Source organism: Gekko japonicus, unplaced genomic scaffold (genome assembly GCF_001447785.1).
Source record: "Gekko japonicus isolate JY-2015 unplaced genomic scaffold, Gekko_japonicus_V1.1 scaffold82, whole genome shotgun sequence".
NCBI classification, from domain to species: domain Eukaryota; kingdom Metazoa; phylum Chordata; class Lepidosauria; order Squamata; family Gekkonidae; genus Gekko; species Gekko japonicus.
Genome location: NW_015174846.1, coordinates 2,144,777 through 2,150,776, shown reverse-complemented (window position 1 = coordinate 2,150,776; position 6,000 = coordinate 2,144,777).

Below are 6,000 nucleotides of genomic sequence, written 5' to 3'. Positions count from 1 at the left end.
ATCCGCTGCAGAGCCAGCAGAAATTTAACAAGGGTAGGATTTGACAGCACCAGCACAAAGGGATGGGGGACAAAACACCTACTAAAGCTCTGTCCATTGATACAGCTTTTCAAGGCACGAGAGCCTTGCCCAGGAAACAAAACATTGGCAGTTAAAGAATGTAAAAAAGCTGAAGTAACTTCAGATTACTGAACAGGCTCAGGCTGGATTGCAAACATTTAAACTTGTGATACAAAGATCTGATTTGGTGTAGTGGTTAAGTGCGCGGACTCTAATCTGGGAGAGCCGGGTTTGATTTCCCCACTCCTCCACTTGCACCTGCTGGATGACCTTGGGCAAGCCGTAGTTCTGATAAGAGCTGTTCCCTCTAAGCTGAGTTAGTGTGAGCTAGCTCACAGCTTTTTAGCCTCCAGCTCACACATTTTTGTCTTAGCTCAGGAAGGATGGCTCCAAAGCAAACTAATTTACGCAGCAGCCAAATCGCTCGCTCACAACTTTAATGCCTGTAGCTCACAAAGTAGAATTTTTGCTCACAAGACGCCATATCTTAGAGGGACCATTGCTCACAGCGTGTCTGTTGTGGGGAGGGGAAGGGAAAGGAGTTTGTAAGCCGCTCTGAGACTCCCTTGGGTAGTAAAGGGTGGGGTATAGATCCAATCTCCTCTTCTCTTCTTTTGATTCAATGGAATTGTCCTTCAGCTGTGATCAAGAGATCAGAATGACCAAACAAGGCTGTTATATATTATTTCAAGGGAAACTGCGGTTGTTCTCTTCAGAACCAGTGCCTCAGACTCGGTGATGCTGACCGCATGGCTGGAAAACTACCTCTGGCTCTTCTGTTTCGGGGTGGGGGTGGGTATTGATCTACACCTCTGATGGCACGAGTAGAAGTCAACAAAAAAGGAGATCGCACAGTAGTATAGTAGTAACAACAATGGGAAAGAACTGTGAAGCAGGACACAATAGAACTGGTAACAATGTTAATATCTTGGACAGATACAATGTGTGCAGTACATGAATATAATCATTGCACAATGAAGCTCAATAATTCTAAATATGAATCTTCCGATACACAATGAAATATTCCAAAAAATTCTCTTTTCAAAATAGTTCTTCTTTTCAACAAAGAATCCAGATATCGAAGACTTCGTTTCGATGATCTTCCTCAAGAAAATTACTACTTAATGTCGAAATATGTTGATTGATTTTAAATGTTTTTAATTGTTTTATGTGAGGCTTGTGCCTGATCGTGAGCCGCCCTGAGCCTGTGCTGCGGGGAGGGAGGGCTATAAACCGAATTTATAAATAAATAAATAAGCAATGTTCGCTCTAAGCTGTGGAGTCATGTGAGCAAAAATTCTATTTGGTGAGCCTTAAAGTTGTGAGCGAGCGATTTGACTGCTACATAAATTACTTTGCTCTGGAGCCATCCTTCCTGAGCTAAGACAAAAATGTGTGAGCCGGAGGCTAAAAAACTGTGAGCTAGCTCACATGAACTCAGCTAAGGGGGAACACTGAAGTATTTCAAAGGCATAAGGTACCAGAAAACTGTGTCGCTTCAGACTACTAATGCAGAAGGAACTGGCCTTCCAGGGTATTCAAAGAGGTCTGCAGTGACAATTATATTTCTACTGATGAGCCACCAGTAATACTTTTTTAGAAACCAGTTACTGCAAATACATGCAGTAAATAAGTCAGCAGAACTTCGCTTTCTTTGCACTGAAAACAATATTTGGTCATATTTATACTTACATCTTTAATAAAAAAAGTTATACACTTAATGTAATTGTGTGTGCGTGTGGGTAAGGCATTACAGAGGGCATGCAGTAGTCATGAAGCTGCTTTGGTGGATAGCAATTGCAAATGTGACTCTCTGGGAGCTGCACAGTATCACTGCTCAGAGGAGAAGAGGACTCCTGCAACTTTGTTAATTGTGTAAAACCGCCGGCTCCCATGCCCTTCTTTCCCAAAGCGAAAAGTCAAACCTGGCTTCCCTCTGCTTCACCGGAGTGGTGGGGTGGGGGTCAGAAGAGCCAGGAGGCATCACCCTGAAGAAACAAAAGAGCACCCCTTTGGAGAGTGCTTTGTTTGGGTGCCTCCCAGTATTTTGTGACCGGCTTGTCACCATAGCAGCCACTTTAGTGGTCACATGGGGCCCATTTTTTTGTAGAAAAAGCCCAGCAGGAACTCATTAGCATAATAGGCCACACCCAACAGCAGGAACTCATTAGCATATTGGGCCACACCCCTGACAGCACAGCTCATTAGCACATTAGGACGCACCCCCATGTTACCAGAAGTGTGGTCATCCAGCCACACCCACCTTTTGCTTGTTATTCTGTTTACCTTGTTTGTTGTCAAAACCCAGGGCCTTTTTTTGTAGCAGGAACTCCTTTGCATGTTAGGCCACACACCCCTAATGTAGCCAATCCTGATAAGTTTCTGCTGTTGGGTGTGGCCTATTATGCTAATGAGTTCCTGCTGGGCGTGGCCAACTTGGGAGCCAGCCGGAACTCCGTTCCTGTGCGTTCCTGCCCAAAAATACCTGCATGTACCCCATCACACCCCACTTGCTGTTCTCAAAATCCCAGCGCTGGCCAGAGGCTCAATAAGGTTGGAAGCCCCCTACAATAAAAGGTAGAGCTGAATTTCCCACCAAAATCCCCTACACCCTTGGCTAAAGGTAAAAGTGCTTCACAGCTTTTTTGCATTGCGTCACCTTAGTCTTTTTTTATAGGGATAACCCTTTTGGAAGCCAACAATCCTGCTCAAAGGTTCCTTTGGAATAAGCAAAGGAATAAGTCTAGCCTGCTAATTAAGATCTTCCTCTCAAGCCCTGTTCTCTGTGCCTTCATAGGTGGGGTGGGACAACTAGAGACAGGGCATTTTCTGTGGTGGCACCTCACCTTTAGAACATCCTTCCCCCCCTTGAGGCTCACCCGGCTTCTACTTTACCTTCGTTTAGGTGCCAGGCTAAAACACATCTTTTCTTACCCAGGCTTTTAATTAAGAGTTGAATGGTCTGCTCTGTTTTATGGATAATTTTTTATGCTGATGATGTTTAATGGCTTGTGTTTGATCATACCTCGTGTTTCGTACTGTAGTTTTAATTGGAAGCTTCCTGGAGCTTCTGAATAGGCAGCTGAAAAATATTTCAGGTAATAAATTTTCAGATCAAATGCTGCATTCTTTTTTTACATATCACTCGATTTGGCTGGATTAATCACAATTCACACAAATTAGCTTTTTAAACATGATGATGGCAGTTACTAATTGCTAAAAACACACGAACCATTTATAGATATTCACTGTCACAGATCTCATTCAGGTTACCCAGCAAATTAAATTAGAAAGAAATTGTTCTGATCAATTCTGCTGCCATTTATCCAGCTGAAATGGCTAAACACAAGTGCCCCCCCCCCCCTGCCAAACCCATTGGCACTTGTTGGAACTAGTCAAATACTTGTTTGTAGCAACCTTTGTTATTTACTAAGAGGCAATTCAGAGGCCTTCCCTGCTGGTGAGAGAGGCCGCCTTTACATTTGTCCTCTGTGTATTTACAGAAGCATGTTTCTCTCCATGATTTTCTATTATATGCCAGTTTGTAGCCAGAATGACTTTGTAGGGTTGGTAACTCTGCGTGAAACACATTCAGTACCAGGGAGCCATTGAATCTAATCACTAACTTTTATGTGTCAAGAAGCACAAAGCTCCTACAGCTTTGCTGTGTTACAAGTTTCTCACTTTCAGTTTTTACACTCAGCAGGCCTTGGAGCAAGATTCCCTCGCATGAGAGGAAGCAACCCTCCACTTCTCTGGCCACAAGGCACTGATGCATTATGGGGGCTTGGCCCCCTCTCAGCAATTTGTATTTGAGAGGTGAACCACGATTGTCTCTTGGACTGGTTTGGGTCTTCTGCATCTGGGACACAGCATGTAGCACACAAGGTGGCCAAAGGTGCATCTTGCTTTGGGCAACAAAACATCTGTAACCAGGGAAATTCAAGAAAGCAAAGATAGTTACTATTCTCTGGCGACCCCAGGATATCCTAGGGGTCCAAAGTTTTGGATTATTGTTGAAATCTTCCAAAAGTTTAAATGACTATCTGTCTTCTATCCTACAGGAATACTCAATTCCGGATGACCTAATGGGTTTAGCGGATAATGATAAACAAAAGTCCAAATTGAAGGAATGGGTATTTCATAAGGACGGCCTTTTGAACCTTCATGCGGCGGCAAGTTGCCGAACAGCCCCTCTGTTTAAGATCTTTAAAAGAGATCACTGTAGGACTGGCTATTTAGAGAAACTAACCAATCTTGACCTAAGAAGGGCATTTACAGCCCTCAGATTCCATGCCATTCCTTCAATGGTCCGTGTTGGTCGTTTTATGGGTTCACCTGTTGCCTTAAGAATCTGTCAATGTGGTTTGGGCGAAGTGGATGATATTGAGCACTATTTACTGAGATGCTCATGGCACGAATCACTTAGGCAGAGATTTATATACCCTATTTTACCTTTGCACAATGGATTCTCAAAACAGGAGTTGGCTGTTTTTTTGCTCTCTGATATGGACCAGCAGAATGTCCCTGTTTGCTTTGGCGGCAAAAAAGATAAGATTAAGGCTAGGATTCAGCGCAAGTTAGTGAAGGGATAACTTAATGTGATGTATAAGGATTGTGTTTGTATTTATGTTTTGTTATGGCCAATGGCTAATACAATAAACTTGATGATGATGATGATGATGATGATACTATTCTCTGATGTTAAGTTACAGACCTATTTCCCTTCTGAGCTCCTGGCTTAGAGATGTGAAGGCCCGGAAAAAAACCGGAAAAATTCGGGGGGGGAACGGGTTTTTTCCGTTTTTTTCCTGAAGCTTTTTTGTTTTTTTCCGAAAAATTGGGAAAATTGAAAAGAAAAAAGAAAAAAAATGATTATGGAACGTTTTATTTTAACATGATGAATAAAATATTTTAAGACAAGGTCTTCAAATGTTTCCCAAATCATTTCTAATATATATATATATATGTGGTATCAGATTGATCTAATTTCTGTGCACTGAGGACAAGCAAGTTCTAGGTTACAAACTGAACTCTCCAATGCAAGAACAAGATGCATTTCTTCCTTTAGGAGGTGCGATTGTCAGAAGAAAATAAAAAAGTTTCAATTTTGTTTTTGCATGTGGGTGGGTATTCTGTTTGTAATAATTGTTTGGATGCACTATATTTTTAATATGCTAGTTGTGATAATTTCATGCCAAGTTAAAAATGTCCATAGTCATATTTTATGTTCCTAAAGTAACAGAATGACTTTCAATCTAGAAAAGACAAAAAAAATGCTAATGTAGCATTTTTTTCAATTTCCCCGAAAATTTACGTTTTTCCCCGGAAAAAAAACGGAAAAAAACCATTTTTTCCCCTGAGCTTCAAAATTTACGGAAATTTTACATCTCTACTCCTGCTATAAACTCGAGAGGCTAATCCCGAACAGAATCAGTGACAGTCTACCTCACGGCTCGCTCCTCGCTCCAGTTCTTTTCAGTCTATAAATCTCTGATGTTACTGAGACAATATCCAGGAAGTTTGCTTATGCTGATGACACAGCGATTGCAGTAAGGCACAAATCAATTGTAAGGACTGAGGAAATACTGACTAGGGAGCTTAACATTTTGGTTATTACCATAAATGGCAGCTTATCCCAAGTCCAGGAAAAAACAGAATGCTCCTGTTTCCATCTCAATAACAATCTTGCCAACTGTGACATGAATGTGTACCTTAATGGCACCCGACTTACACACAACCATACCCCTAAGTACCTTGGCATTACCCTGGACAGGACCTTGAGCTATGAACACAGTCTTACCAATGTAGCAGCAAAAATATGCACATGAAACATTTTCCAAAAATGATGTGGTACAACTTGGGGTGTGTCTGCTATAACAGAATACAAACAGGCTTTGGCAGCTGTTGTTTAAATGGGGCCAAATAGCCAAATGTGAT